General features: G+C 34.3%; 1 non-coding gene across 1 annotated transcript; it reads right to left on the minus strand.

Annotated features, from left to right (window-relative positions):
- Positions 1 to 15763: 15763 nt before the first annotated feature.
- Trnav-cac (transfer RNA valine (anticodon CAC)) lies at positions 15764 to 15833 on the minus strand. Its single transcript has one exon. It is a non-coding gene; the product is annotated as a tRNA-Val (tRNA).
- Positions 15834 to 17411: the final 1578 nt, after the last annotated feature.

Consider the following 17411-nt stretch of genomic DNA (forward strand, 5'->3'; position numbering starts at 1 on the left):
CCTTTAGGGAAAAAATTGCATCTGTATTGAACACGTACAGACTTCTCCCTCTTGTTATTATTACTACTGGCTATGTAGTTTGTAGGGCTCAGTACAAAATGAAAATTAGATTCCCTTGAGAGAATGAATGAGGTAAGATAGAAGTCAAGATCATTTTTTTCCCCAGTATGGTTATCCAGTAGATGCTGAAGAGTTTAACAAATTTCTTTCTTCTCCAGTCTGCAGTTATACCCTTATTGTAAATTATCGTGTGTTTGGGGGGTCTACTTCCATACTCTGTTACTCATTGCTTTGGTCTATTGTCTTCTGTGTAACTACCACACTGTCTCAATTATGTGACCTGATTATGTCAATATCTGATAGCATGAGTCTCCCAACTTTGTTTTCCTTCCTCTTGGCTGTTAATTATCATTTGCATTTGTACAGATTTTAGAATCTGCATGTTAATTACCATTCCAATGAACCTGCTGGGATTTTTAATGAGATTGCATTGAGTTTATAAAACAAGTTGGGAAGAATCAAAACTTCCTAATACCGAGTCTTCTAATCCACGAACATTATATATTCCCCCATTTATTCTGGCTTATTTATTTTCTCAAGTATGTTTTATAGTTTTTTCTATAGAGTGTCACACATTCTTAGTTCATAGATATTTATAGGATTTCACTTCTGTAATTGAAACCCTTTTATTTTAATGTCAAGTTGATCATTGCTCTTATTTAATAATATAAATGCTCTTATTTAGAGATCTTACATTCAGCAACTTGCTAAAATCCTTTATTTTTTTAATCCAAAGCTAAAGTTTTATTATGACCCTCAGATAAAACAAATTCAAAACAAATTCAAATATATGATCCATTCAAACATATAATTCATTCTATATTTGACACGAGAAAAACATACCCATTAGGCTGTCCCGATGAATAGTTATATTTACTTGTTTATTTAATTTTAATTTATTATATATGAGCAGAATGCATTATAATTCATATTGCACATATAACATGCTATATTCCTTTATTAATTCTAATGGTCTCTAAGCAAATTAATTTGGATTTTCTACATATACGAATGTTTCATTTGTGAATAAGAAAAGGTTTATTTCTATCTCTTGTTTTATTTCACTAGCTACAGTCTCAAGTAGACTATTGGCTAGTGGGCATCATCACTTCATTCCTGATCTGTCCATTAGGTTTGCTGTAAGATTTTTATAGATATGCTTTATCATAAGAAATTCTTTTTTCTTTGTTTTCTCATATAACTATATTTTTATGAATAAGTCATATTTTAGCAAAATAAGTTATGCATATATTAAGATTATCATGTGATTTTTATCCTCTACTCTGTTGAAATATGTTGATCAATTTTAAAAGCAAATTTGAGATCAAGGATTCTCGGAATAAACCCAACTTAGTCATGATATATTACTCTTTTTATATATGATTAGGTTTGATTTGTTAATACTTTAATAATCACTTTTAGTCAATGGTTACATATTGATTAAAGATCTCCTGCCATGCTTCTTTCTTGTAATTCCTTGTTATGTTTCAATACCCCAAATTTTAATAGCCTCATAAATCAACTTGGAAAGTTTTACCTCTTTTTCTATTTGTCAGAGGATTTATAAGAGATTGATGCTACTTCTTTGTTTGGTAGAATTGATTAGTGAAGCAATCATGACCTGGGATATTCTTCATGACAGATTGTAAATTTACTGCAAAGCTGTTTTACCAACTGTCCTTATACAAAATATCATCAAGGTGACAAAATGTGGAACTTGAAATTGATACCTGGAAAATTCTTCCATCATTGAATGTGTGGATTATAAGTACCGTTCTTCAAAATAAAAAAGTAAAAATAAAATCCCTCCTGTCAGGAACATACTTGATAGTAACTTGAAATTTTATAGTTCACAAATGAAAGAAACTTGATAGAGTTTTTTTTTAATTTAACTATAAATCTAAAAATTTAGCATCAGAATGAGTATTAATCTAAAAGAAACTTTTTAAATTTTTATTAACAAAAAATCAGTTTGATAAGAAGAATTGAACTATTTTATTCTAACTATAGAAAATATTTCAAAACTATTGCTATTAGGATTGTCAAATTTTTAATTAAGTATGAATTTAAAAAGAAAGATATGCAAAATATTTATAGACAAGCAATGCAGAACAAAAGTATTAAGGTTTGCCAGGTATCTAATTAAAATTCAACATTATTTTTGTGAATTTGCTTATGTTTCAGTATTTGTCAGTTTTTTACGGCTTTTATTGTAATCTATTTTTTACTTAAAAATTATTCATTTCTGTATGTAATTCTGTATTTTTTCCTTCAAAGTCTTCAAAGTTGTGCAAGAATCAGGCCCCACAAAATCTAGTTCTGCCCCTAATTTGTGGGAATATTTTAAATAATGGATTTATTGAATAACTATAGAGTGTTTCAGATTTTTAAATTTTTTCCTATTTTAGTTTTCAGAAGTTCTGTTTTGCTAAGAAATTGCTCATTTCATCCAAATATTTCTTGGCTCAAATTTGTTTGTAACATAATCTTTCTAATGTTTGTGGGATTTGTAGAAACAACATATTTTTACTCCTGATATTTGTGGTTTGTGTTACCTTTATCTCTCTCTCTCTCTTTTTTTAATGTCAAGTATCCCAAGTCATTTAACAATCTCATGATTTTCCCCAGGTTTTTAAAGAACAAGCTTTTGTCCTTATCAATCTTTCTTCTGCTGCTTAAATCTCCACTCTTTTATTTTCTGGGGGTGGACAGGAAGGGACTGGGGATTGAACTCAGGGGCACTCAACCACTGAGCCACATCCCCAGCCCTATTTAGTATTTTATTTAGAGACAGGGTCTCACTGAGTTGCTTAGCACCTGAATTTTGCTGAGACTGGCAAATTTCCACTCTTACTTCAACTTTTTCCTTCCTTCTGCTTTCTTTAACTTTGATTTGCTGTTTTTACGTCTTAAAATGAATCCTTAACACCACTGATTTTCAGTTTTCTCCTTTCTAATGCACATTTTTTATACACAAACAAGTTAGATAATAATGTAAACGAAATTTCCTAGAAAGTAAGGCAGAAAATAGACATGGAAAACTTAGAAAGAAACAATAAAATAATTATAAGATCATTTTGTGAAGTAAAATATCTGAACAATAAGAAATGTAGAAAGAAAAGGAAGAAATAACACTAATTGAAAATAGTTTCCCAGAATTGGGGGGGGTCGCTGGTTTGTGAATTAGTAGGGTCAACAAAATGAATGGTACAACAGATGAAGTCGATCCCACACTAAATCCACATTATAATCAAATTCCAAAGATGTGAAATAGAAGACAAGAAAAGGGAGGAAGGGAGAGAGAGAGAGAGAGAGAGAAGGGAGCTAGGGAGAGAAGGACAAAACAGATTAGATAATTCATTTAAAGAATAAAAAATGAAGAATTCACTTGAAGAACAATGACATCTCTAAAACCACAATGGAAACTGTAAGACAATAAAAAATATTCTCAATATTCTAAAATCCATTTCTATTTCAAGTTAAATTATTAGATAAGGTCAATGTAAAATATATTATCAGATAAGCAGTGTATCAAATAATTTACATTCTCTGCTTTATGAGTAAAGGTGTGTTTAATCAAAGCAACAAGTAAGCAAAGAAAGAGGGAGATGTGGAATTTAACAAAGGGATCTAAAATTGTCACAGGAAATCAGGGAACTGAAACTCCAAACCTTGGCTCTTGTGTTCTGATGAAAGAAAACTTAAAGTCAGACACCAAAAGTCATGCAAAAGAACTTTATTATAACTTTATTAAGCAAAGTGAGGCTTAAGCAGAGAATGCTCCCAAGAGAAAGCATGGGCCCTCTCTGAGAAGCGAACAACGCTGTCTCCAAGTTTATTACTGTTTGTTGTTTACCAGGAGGACTGGGAACTACCTTCTGTAGTCTTTGCCAATCAGGTGTTCAACTCCTCCTTCATATTGGGTGGTGGAGTTTTTGACTTTAGATGGTCGTCTCCAGAACTGTCATGGTGGCCATCCTATTTTCATCTACAAGTCAATCCCATGTAATGTGGGCACTGGGGTCAATAGCTAGTCAGAAGTTACTTTAGTGCACCTGCTCTACTAAAGGAATCTTCCTTCCCAGATAATTGCAGACACTTATAGCCATAATTCGTAACTTCACATCAATCTCAGGGGACCCTATCAAGAGTTAGTCCCATAGTCCTTTTCTCTTGATCTGTTTTCCAAATAGCTCCTTTTCTTTTTTTTTTCTTTTTTCTTTCTTCTTTTTTTTTTAACTGCCACCATTTGATTTCTTAAAGTAGTTTAAAAAGGACCCCAAAGTAATTTAAAGAACACTTTATGACCTTACCATGCATTTCATTGCTAATTGCTAGCTACTACCTAACAACATGAGAGGTCAGGATGGTCCCCAAGAGTCTAGTGAAGGGAGCGTCTAAAATGATAGGTGTCAATAATCTTAAGCAAGAAGTTCTCCAGATTGGGCAGGTCAGAATGCTCTGTTGGAAACCCTTTAATGTTTGAATGTACTAAGAGGAAATTTGCCAACTTGGAGGGAATAAATTTTAGTATTGAGTTAGTAATAATTACATAGAAAACTATTTAAACAGAATTATATATAATTATTCATGAGGTGAGGTGGTAATATGTATAGTAAATAAAAAGTGATCATGGTATACTATGTGTTTTTGCATTTATATAGTTACAATAAAACAAATGTTGAATATTGATCCAATAAAAAATTACTATGTAACTATCTTCTTTATGCAGAAACAAGGCAAGTGCTACAGGAAAGAAAAGAAGGTGGAGGGGCAGTGCTGTAAATGAACAATGGCCCAATCCTTATATTTCACAGTGGGAAGTTCACAAATAATGAGCCAATCTGAAAAAAAAAAAAAAAAAAAAAAAACAAGAAGTCACAATATTAGCCTTTATTAAGAGAAATGGTGGTAAATCTCTAAGCAGCTAGAAATGGCTACTTTTGGAAAGCAAATTATGAAATAAAGTTGAGAAGCTTCAAAGAATTGCTCTATTTTTTCACAAGTCTTATAGAAAGTAGTAGGAAAAATACTGGTCTCATCAAAATTTCATAAAAATAAAGACTAAATTTTAAACTGCATTAAAAATTTAAATGTTTGTGAAGTGTTATATTCTCTGTAACATAGGAAATCAATTCAGGTTATATTAAGAAAGAAACTCGCTTACTTAACTGATTTCAAATTTTGTTTCTTTGAGTGTTCAGGAAAAAGGAAGATTTAACAGAGCATTTGATATAAATTATAACTTATTTAAAACAGATGAAAATAAATCATTTTGTTAAACATAGAAGAAAAACAACAATTAGGAGAATTTCTCGTACTGGAATACTCCACTGGTGATAATTATCTTCATGTGCCAGCTTCATTGGGCTAGGGATGCTCAGATAGCTGGTAAAACATCATTTCCAGGTGTGTCTGTTTCATGTTTCTGGAAGATATTAGCATTTGAATCTGTTAACCGAGTAAAGAAGATTACACTTACAATGTGGGTAAACTTCATTCAATCTATCCAGAGCCCAAATGGTACTTTTAAAAAGGCTGATGATAAGCAAATTTAACCTTTCTTTTTGAATGGGAAGAGTCTCAATCTCTCCATCTTCTTCTGCCCTTGGACATTACTGATCCTGGTTTTCACACTTCTGGATTCAGACTGAAGACTGAACACTATGCCAGCTATCCTGCTTCTCCAGCTTGCAGAAGGCAGATAATGGAACAATTGCCAATTTCTATAATCTCTCTCTCGCTCTCTCTCTCTTCCCTATATATGAAAACTGCACTTTTAGGTTATTTCATCATTGTACAAACATCATAGTGTTTACTACACAAACTAAGATGGCTGTGACATCACCAGGCAATGTGGAGTTTCCATGGTATGTGTAGTCCATGGTTAACTGAAACGTTGTTACGTGAGGCATAATTGCAATAGCTGACATTTACAGATCACTTACTTTGTGCCAGACATTGTTCAACATGCTTTAATTCACTAACTTCTTTAATCCTATCTATTGTGTGTGTGTATGTGTGTAGCTAGATAATATATGTGTGTGTGTATGTGTGTGTGTATATATATATATATATATATATATATATATATATATATATATATATATATATAGTTAGTTAGTTAGATGGATGGTAGATGTAGATAGATCTGTTCTCTGGAAAACCCTAATATGGCTCCTTTTCCTAGCTCTCTCCTCCATTCTGCCCTGGGATCAACTTATAAAAGGAATTTTTCTGCCTGTCCTATCAATGGTCTATACCCCAAATGTGCTACTCATTCTGATTTGTTCATTTAACAAATACTCATTAAATATCTCCCATGCTAATCACCACATAACTTCAAAAATGTCTTGTTTAGCAGGAAGGATTTTGTCTGGTCCCTATCATCAGAAAGCTTAATGGAAACCCACATTAAACCAGCAGTAAAGTACCATGGTCCTCTCACCTTGCCTTGTGCATGTTATTTCCCAGTTTACAGAGATTTTTTTGTTTCTTCGGCAGTCTGAGTCCTATACCCCACAAGGCTTAACTCCAGTTCTACCTGCCTTCAAGCTCACTTTTTCAAAGAAACTGAGAATTCTCTTTCATGCTCTTGTGTGCTTATGTCTTTCAGTGTTTTGTCTTTTGTATTCTCACCATGGTAAGGATGTGCTGAATTGAGTACATGTACATGAACAAGCAAATGAATAAATCACTGGTTGGTTTTATTTATAGGACAAGGTAAATAGTCAAACCATAAGCTAAATCATATCTTTCATTATTATTCCACACTATAGACTAACTTCAGAGTGTGAATTTCCTCTTGTTTAAAATTGAGTACTAATATCTATCCTATGGTTTCACTGTAGCATCCTGAAATCATTTTATTTAATCCTGGCCATTCCCTCATAAGTCAAGTGTGGCTTAACAAGGAGAATATGTTCTGAAAACTTCACTTTTAGGTTATCTCATCATTGTGCAAACATCATAACTGTGTATTATACAAACTAAGATGGCCGTGATGTCACCAGTCAATACGGAGTTTCCATGGTATGTGTAGTCATGCTTAACTGACTCGCTGTTAGGTGAGGCATGATTGTAGTAGCTGACATTTACAGATCACTCACGATGTGCCAGACATTGTTCTACATGCTTAAATTCACTAACTTCTTTAATCCTCAAAGGAATCTAGTGAGACACACATTATTATTAATCCCATTTAATGAAGGATGACACTGAGGCTTAGAGAGATTGAATAATTTGCCCATTGTCACAGACCTTGCCAAACCCAAAGCCAGACAATCTGGCTCCAGTGCCCACCTTGCTAGCCTTTGGGTGATATTTCTGGTCAAAGAGATGTTCAACAATTAGAGATCAGTGTTAAATTATGAAAGCTAACCAATTTAATTGGTTGGCATTGATTTTACATGGTTGCTAATTGTAATTCCTCCATAATTTATGAGCATGGTGTGACTTAAAAATGAGAAACACTGATAAAACTGAAGTAAAAGGTAAAAAAGATCAGAATTTAAAATAGTTGAGTTGTTTATCTTGTAGCACTAGAACAATACGAAAAAAAGAATAAGTATACTCAAAACTTTTTCAGATGAAAGATTAAGAGAAAAATATTTTACCATGACTATTTTAATTTTTCTGTGTCTTCTATCATTGTTGTATCCACTTTCCTTGCAAAAAAATATTTATCTCAAAGCTATCCTTCCCCTGCAGGAGCACAAGTGTGAACACTTGATTTTAAAAGTCACAAGTCTATTTTATTTCTAGAAAATATGAAACATTACATTTTACACTGTGATTAATTGCCATTCCAAGAGAGTTACAATCAAAATTTGAAGGGATAAGATCAGAGTAATCATAAATCACAGACTGAAAACAAAAGTTCTTAAAACTAAAGTATTTGAGAAATGAAATTGCAACAATCTTTTTTAGGAATATTCATAAAGGATATTGGTGTTGAAAAACATTCAAACTGAAGACTCAAAGGTTTGGTGATTTTAAATGTCATTTCACACATCATATAATTATACACACTTATTGTAGACAATTTTAAAAGCATAAAAGCAACAAAGAAGAAGAAAAAAAAATCTGAATTCTTCATTTCATTGCTAATCATCATTCACATTAGTACCCCTCATACCCAGTTCCCAACAGGAGCAGTAAGCAGTTATGTTTTCTGCAAGAGAAAAGAAATTTTGTGGGGCTCAGAAATGTATAATGTTTCCCCATCCATTCCATCCTCTTCATCACTTTGTAGAACACAGGTGGAGAAGGCAGGGTGGGTACCAAACACCTGAACTGACATTATATAGATTTTGAGGTAGAAAGGTGTCTACAATTACTAAAAACTTCCCTTAAATGGGTACAAAAAGACCATGTAAAACTTTTCAAGACTTGTTAACTGCATTCTGTGACCAAACCATTTATGTCACTGAATTTGTTTTTCACCTATTAAAAAGAAGATAAAATACTTTCCCTATCCACCTAATCCTGTAGAGCTCAAACTATGTACATTTTATATGAAAGTGTTTTGGAGAAGAAAGTGTCAGATGAATCCTCATAATTATAGATATAAAAGTAGACTTTTAAAGTTGTATATTATTTTACAATGAGAGAGGCAAGACTTGTAAATTTTTCTAACTGCCATTATGTGCTTACTTAGAAAAATAACTTTGCTCTTTTTTCTCATTTATGTGACAGAATAATAATAACTACCCTGTCATAGGGCCCTGTAGTGCCAAGCATTTTACATTCATCATCTCACTTAATGCCCACATGTCTTAGTGATAAATAATCTGGGGATAGGACAACGGTTAATCAAGTGAGATAATTGTTTCACCTATGTACAAAATAAGGGGAGCATCAAATAACTCAGTGATCAAGTAAATAACATTTTAATGCAGTATTTTAAAAAATCAAAGGTAATGCAAATAAATTTATGATAAACAAAATAGCAACACTTTACCTAAAACAGGGTAGTTATCTTGCATAAACTTGAATAAATTACTGAACTTTTTTGCCCATATTTCTTTATCTCAAATGGGGATGATGATGATGATGATGATGATGATGATAACAACTACTTCTTACAGTTGTAGTAAGAATTGAGTGATTTCATGTAAGTGATGAGAACAGCGCATGGCATGTTTTAAGTGCTTAGAACACACTAGTTAAAATCATCTAATATTACCATCAGTACTGGTTTGAGATTGCAAATATGAGAATATTGAGTCTCTGAGTTGAAGTTGCTAACCTGAACTCACAATGCTAGCCACAGGTCTCAAACTCAGGAAGCTTTTCTGCAAAATCCCTTTCACCATCATACTATACTGCCTTTCATGCAGAAGTGCTGTGGGGGCACTGTGTGGGCACCTCATTGGCACATGAGTGAATCTTATAATGAGATGTTTCTAAATCTCTCAAAATTCTATCCAGTGTTAATGTATTGGCTTGGATGAGCTCCAACCAAATAGATAGGGTTTGGCATAGAAGAATTACCCTCTCGGCCGACATGGGATTGTGAGAACAACCTTCCTTCCATTGAAGGGGTTAAGCCAGACTATGGAACCAGTGTCTTAAAAAAGAGGTAATCCATCCTTATAAGGAGATCTATCAAAGGTTAGGAGCAAGTTAGGATGCATCAATATCCTGTTTAATTTGTTCCTTTGAATTTAGCTGCAGACGTATTTTTTAACAATGAGCTGATACAGAGCTATTTATTAACAGAATAGGTGGGAAACAACACACACTTGTGTGTTTGTACAACTGTATCCATGATATGCAGTACATAGCACAGAAAAATAGCCCTCTATTATTTATAGAGCTTATGGTTTTAATTACATGTCTTGGTAAAACGAGCAAGGGATTATGTGAACAGGTTTCTAGACGGGTCACAGTCACACTTTCTAAGAACACAGTTTAGTTGTTTAAACTTATGACTCAGTGCAGTCTATCCTGCTCCGATCTTATGCCTGTCTGTTAAACATCAGCCATCATCCAGATTTTGAAAGATAAATTAGTTTTCCTTGTGAATGAAAAGGATCAAATTAAAGGATGCATTTCTATGCAATTCTTTTGACTGTCTGCAGTGAATACCAGGGTAACTTTACAATGCAAAACCCTGGCCTCTACACTTAAGTATAATCTCATAGGGTGAAAAGTGGTATAAGAAAGCAGTTCCTCAGAGTTAAGCAATTCAGCAAGAGCAACACACAGGCGCGCGCTTGCGCATACCCACACAAACACACACACTCACACACACAAATACAGTTTATACCATTGGAGAAGAGTTTTTTTAAAATGCTTAAATTTGCAGGATACCCTCTCACTAATTACCTTTATTTCACAACTTCAGGACATATTTATAAACAGCTGAAAGGATACTGTTTACCTCCCTTCCATCCAGAACCTGCCAGTAACTAAATTAATGTGTCTGTACCCCATTTCCTTACCTAAAATGGGATCCATAATAGAACCTGCCTGTAAACTTCTGAGGATCAGACAAAACCAAGTGTCTTAGAAGAGGGCATAGCAGTTGGTAAATGATCAAAAAGCCTATCTCTTCCAATATCACTGTTATCTTGGAAAAAGGCCACACATGCCAGGATATTTACACCACCACTAATAAGTGTGGAAATGAACCTTCTTGGATACAAAGACCCTTATTTCACTCAACTAATTCTTCCTTCCCCCCTCGCTCCCTCATTTACTTCCTTCCTTCTTTTCCTAGCTTATTAAATACTTAACATGAAATTTAATTATATCTTCATCATCTTTTTTGATGCCATGACTAAAGGATCTGATCAGAACAACGATAGAGGAAGAAAAGTCCACTCAGGGGCTCACAGTTTTGGAGGTCTTAGTCTATAGAAGGTCAGCTCCATTTCTCAGGGCTCATAGGTGAGGCTAAACATCATGGAGGAAGAGTATGGCATAGGGAAGCAGCTCACAACGCAGCGATCAGGAAGCAGAGAGAGAGACTCCACTCTCCTGATACAAAACATATACCCCATAGCCACACAGCAATGAACCACTTCCTCCAGCCACACCCCACCTGCCTCCAGTTACCACTCAGTTAATCCTATCAGGGATTGATTCACTAATTAGGTTAAGATTCTCACAACGAAATCATTTCTCCTTTGAACCTTCTTGCATTGTCTCACACGTGAGCTTTTGGAGAACATCTCACATCCAAACCATAACAAATTATATATAAAGTTTTGCATCACAGGACAGTATTATTGACTAAGAGAGCAATATCTTCTCTGTTAAAAAGTGGACCTACTTTTATTTCTTTTTCACCTTATGGTGCATTATAATTACACACTACTGTGGGGTTTTCTGTTACATATCCATACATGTACACAATGATATAATTATATATATATTATTATATATAATATGTATATAATGTAATGTGTATATAATATAATTAAAAACAGCATACTACAGGGACACAGCCACATCAATGTTTATAGAGCACAATTCACAATAGCTAAGCTGTGGAACCAACCTAGATGCCCTTCAATAGATGAATAGATAAAAAATATGTAGCATATATACACAATGGAATATTACTCAGCAATAAAAGAGAAAAAAATCATGGCATTTGCAGGTAAATGGATGGACTTAGAGAATATAATGCTAAGTGAAGTTATCCATTCCCAAAAAACCAATTGGAGGGAAAGGGAGAGGGCATGGGGTAATTAATGATGGTGGAATGTGATGATCATTATTATCCAAAGTACATGTATGAATACATGAATTGGTGTGAATATACTATATATATACAATCAGAGATATGAAAAATTGTGCTCTTTATGTGTAATAAGAATTGTAATGCATTCTGCTGTCATATATAAATTTTTTAAAAAACAATATAATTTGATCAATTTCATTCCCAGCACCTCCCCTCTTCTCCCTAATTCTCTCCCTCCTTTTTATTGGTCTCCCTTCTACTCTCATGGAAGCCTTTTCTCCACCCCTACACAACCCCATTTTTCTCCCAGTTTGCCACACATGAGAGAAAACATACAACCCTTGACTTTCTGAGATTGGCTTATTTTACTTAACATAATGGTTTCAAGTTCCATCCATTTTCCAGCAAATGAAATAATTTCATTCTTATCGCTGAATGAAATTCCATTGTGTGTGTATACACACACACACATACACACACACACACACACACACCACATTTTCTTCATCCATTCATCTGTTGAGAGACACCTAAGCTGGTTCTGTAATTTGGCTATTGTGAATTGTGGTGCCATAAACATGGGTATGCATGTGGTTATTATAGTATGCTGACCTTAATTTTGTAGGATAAATATTGAGAAATGGAATAGCAGAATCATGTGGTGGTTTCATTTCTAGTCATTTGAGGAAACTCCAACTGATTTCCACAGTGGTTGTATTTATTTACAAGTCCACCAATAGTGTAAAAGATTTCCTTTTTTCCACATCCTCTCCAGCATTCACTATTATTTGTATTCTTAATGGCTGCCATTCTAATGGGAATGAGATGAGGTCTCAGTGTAGTTTTGATTTGTGTTTTCCTAATTGCTTAAGATATTGAACTTTTTTCTTCATGTGTTAGTTGACCATTTGTGTTTTTTCTTTTGAGAAGCATGTTTAGTGCATTTGCCCATTTACTGATTGGTTTACGTGTTGTTTTGATGGTAAATTTTTGAGTTACTTATATATATTATAGACATTAATCCTCTGTCAGAATAGTTGGTAAAGATTTCCTTCAATTCTGCAGGTTTTCTCTTCATGGTCCTTTTTTTTCTGTGCAGAAGATTTTAACTTTGATGCTATTCCATTTATTAATTCTTGATTTATTTCCTAAATTTTAGGAGACCTACTGAGAATATTGTTGCCTGTGCCTATACATAGAAATATTGACCCTATGTGTTCTTCCAGCAGTTGCAAAGTTTCTGGTCTAATTCCTAGATCTTTCATCCATTGTGGGTTACAGGGTGAAAGATAGGGATTTAGTTTCACTCTTCTGTGTATGGGTATATAAGATTCCCAGGACCATTTGTTTAAAAGGCTGTCTTTACTCCAACATGTGTTTTTAGTGCCATTGTCAAGGATTAGATGACTGTATCAATGTGGGTTTGTCTCTAGTCTCATTTTATGCTAGTACCATGCAGGCTTTTTTTTTTTTTTTTTTTTTTTTTTTTTAACACTGTAACTCTGTAGTGTAATTTGAAGTCAGTATTTTGATGCCACCAGAATTGCATTTTTTTGGGAGGGGGGCTTAGATTGTTTTGTCTATTCTGGGTCTTTTCTTCTTCCGAATGAATTTAGGACTTCTGTTTTTCTAGTTATGTGAAGAATGTCATTGGTATTTTGATAAGGATTGCATTGAATCTCTAGATGGCTTTCCATAATATGGGCATTTTAACAATGTTAGTTCTGTCTGTACATGAACATAGACGTCCTTCCATCATCTATAGTCTTCTTCAATTTCTCTCTATGATGTTCTTTAATTTCCATTATAGAGGTATTTCATCTCCTCAGTTAGATTTATTCCTAAAGTTTATCTCTCTGTTTTTCTTTCTCTTCATATTTTTTTGTTTATTATTATTTTTTAGGCTATAGTGAATGAAATAGTTTTCATGATTTCTTTCTTAGTAAATTTGTTGTTATTGGTGTGTAGGAAAGTTATTGAGTTTTTAATGTTCATTTTGTATCCTGAAATTTTGCTAATGTGTTTATTAGCTCTAGAAGTCTTCTGGTGGGCTTTTTTGGATCTTCTATGTGAAGGTTTGTATCATCTGCAATGATAATTTGACTTCTTCACTTCCTATTTGTATCCCTTTTATTTTCTTCTCTTGCCTTATTGCTCTGGATGAAATTTCAAGTACTGTGTAAAAAAAGTGTAATGAGAATGGATATCCTTGTCTTGTTCCTGATTTTAGAGAAAATGAGAAAACAGTATTTTCTACCAAATATAAAACCTGAGTCTGTGTTTGTAAATTGTCTATTATTGACAAATTTACTTGGAACACATGTAAAGAAAATAATTTCAAAGCACTAAGATAAATATAAATGAAATGTTCTGGGGACAAAATTGATCAAATTATATTTTAATATAATGTGCATGTATAAGAATGTAACAACAAATCCCACCACTATGTATGATTGTAATGTACCCATAAAAAGCATATAAATGAAAAATTATGAAAAACTACATTCACTTAGCTTTCTAAGGTATCAGGAAAATAGCTAATATTCCCCCTTCTTTTCTCTGTAAATAGATACCTTGAACCTAAAAGGACTTCAGGATGGGAAATGTAGAGAGGTTTTTGACAATATGCTTTACAAGTAAAATTGCTCTTTGATTATTTTCTGTATGGTCATAGCTGATCATCTTCTCTCTGGCCTCATTTTATAATGAGTGGGGTAAAATAGAAGTATCATTTTCTATTGTCACTGAGATAGCCAAGGCTGTGTTTCCTGTTTTCTGTACCATTATTTCCCAAATAACTGTCCTCCTAAAAGCTGCTATGTAAGTCCCATGACACAGCTACAACATAGGAGTTTCTTGACTTCCTATAAGGCACAGTGTAATATTAAACAGCTGCTATGTTTAGCAGATGGATGGTATACATTCATCTGAGGAGCAAACAGATCTGGTGAACAATTTGTTTAAGAGTCACAATATCTTCTACTCTTTTAAAAAAAATACATTTTAGCCAAGGATTTTTCTAATCAAATAGAGAAACTCTTGTAATAGAGTATAATGGCACAATGATTTTTATTAAAAATTTGATTACTTGATGAAAACAAATTTATAGTTTTAGAACTGATGTTGGTTTTCCAAAGCAATAATATTGATTCAATAGTCAAAGGAGTATATTGTTTAGCAGCATCAATATCATAGCTTGTCTGAGCCTACTCGGCACCACACATTTTCCCATTATATCCTAATCAAATAGAACAAAACAGATAAAGCAATTCTGTTCTCTTTACCCTGTAAGGGATAAAGTAATTCTTTTCTCCTCTTTGTTTCTTCTATTCTTCCTTTTTCCCCCTTTTCTTTATGTTTTATAGTACTATTTGCCAATTAAATGGATATTTACAGAGTTCCATTGCATGATTAATTATTGAAAGATTTAAAAATTAAGTAATCTGACAGATCTTGGTACTCTCTAAGAAAATATAGATTCTTTCCTTTTTTGGGATGGGGGGAATACTGAGGATTGAATTACTGAGCCACATCTCCAGCTCTTTTTATTTTTTTATTTTGAGACAGGGTCTCACTATGTTGCTTAAGATCTCCCTAAATTGCTGAGGCTGACTTTGAACTTGGATCCTCCTGTCTCAGCCCCTCTATCCACTGGGATTACAGACATGTACCATCACACACAACTTGAAACTATAAACTCTTAATAAAATTTTACAGCAATTAAAGAAAGAAAGGGGAGAGACAGAGACAGAGAAACAAGTGTAATCCACTAAGAGAAGAGTAGATAATGTTAATATTTTTCATTGAAAACATTCCCAAAATTAAGTATAAAAAGAAAATCATGTAAAAACGTGTTTGCTTTCAAAGTTTTTAAGATGGCTAAGTCACAATACAAAGGTCACAGAATTATACATGCAATTAGATACAAAGTATCTTGTGTTAGTCAGCTTTGACCAAAATATCTGACATAAACAATTTAGAGGAGGACATTTTTATCTTGTGTGTGTGTGGTGCTGGGGATTGAACCCAGGGCCTTGTGCATGTGAGGCAAACACTCTACCAACTGAGCTATATTCCCAGCCCAAGGAGGGCATTTTTATTTTGGCTCACAGTTTCAGAGATTTCAGTCTGTGGTTGATTTCTCCATTACTTTGGGCCTAAGGTGAGACAGAAATCATGGTGGAAGGTCATGGAAGAGGAAAGTTGATCAGCTCATAGCAGCCAGGAAGAAGAGGACAGAGGTGAGGGGACCAGGGATAAGATATAGTCCCCCAAGGCACACCCTGAGTGACCTACTTCCTCCAACCATGTTCCACCTGTCTACAGTTTCCACCACCTCCTAAAGACTATTCAGCTATCAGTGGATTAAGCCATTGATGAGGTCAGAGCCCTCATGATCCAATCACTTCTCAAAATCACTGGACAGTGCTGCATTGGTGACCAAGCCTTCAACATATGAGTTTTGGGGGACATTACGAATCCAAATCAGGACAGTTCTCAACATATTACTTTTACTATCTGTATGTTTAATTTTTTTTTAAAGAGAGAGAGAGAGAGGAGAGAGAGAGAGAGAGAGAGAGAGAGAGAGAGAGAGAGAGAGAGAGAGAGAATTTTTTAATATTTATTTTTCAGTTTTCGGTGGACACAACATCTTTATTTTAATGTGGTGCTGAGGATCCAGCCCAGCACCCCGCACATGCCAGGCAAGTGCGTTACCGCTTGAGCCAAATCCCCAGTCCCTATCTGTATATTTAAATGTGTTTTAAAATACAAGTATAGTTTTATATTAATGGCTCTGAATAACACTAATTTTTACCTTAAAATTTATCAGCCATCTCCACTTGGATAAGGATGAGCGTTCAGAGAGGAAGAGATGCACAGCAGTAGTTGCTCTCTGTTGACACCAGGAGGGCCTGACTGGGGTGTGACTTCATCATGTCTGAGATATTGCGCTTTCTGTTTCTTTGACACAGACAATGCACCACTTCTCTACTCAGATGCATTTTCTAGATCTAGACAAAAGCATGACAAATGGGTATTTGATTAGCACAAATCCCCTCCAACTGCTAGAAAAATAGCTGATTGTCCATGCTGTGGTGAGGCCTGACCAATGGCCTTTTTATTCTCTTGTGAGTGTGTGTTTGTCTTTGAGTAGAGATTAAATGAAACACTGGTGATTTTGCCTCTTGGATTCTCCCCAGATCTATCTGCTTTTTCCTTCTCCATCACTATTTCTCTGTTCCAAAGTACTATCTCTTCTCATCTGCCTCCACACTGGCCTTCCTCCCTTCCCCATCACTTCTTTACCTGAAGTTATCTATGGGCCTTTTAGAATGCATACCCGCTGTATCCAGTACCATCTGCGCATCTCCCTTCCCACTCACCACTATCATTTCCCACCTCCCACATTGGTTTAAATGACCACCTATTGCTCCTTAGGTAAAATATAATAATTATTAGCCTGTTTACATGTAGATCTGAGCCATCCAACTTCTCTGACTTCATCTTAAAGTACTGTCTTTCTTGCTTTCTTTGTTGCATCCTCAAAAGTCTCTTGAGGCTTGTATTTGCCATGATTCTTACCACAGGGCCTTTTCACATGCTGAGCTCTTCATTCAGAGGCCCTTTCCTCTCCCTTCCTCTCATCTCCTACTGC

The sequence above is a fragment of the Marmota flaviventris genome, chromosome 15, assembly GCF_047511675.1.
Source record: "Marmota flaviventris isolate mMarFla1 chromosome 15, mMarFla1.hap1, whole genome shotgun sequence".
Classification (NCBI taxonomy): Eukaryota; Metazoa; Chordata; class Mammalia; order Rodentia; family Sciuridae; genus Marmota; species Marmota flaviventris.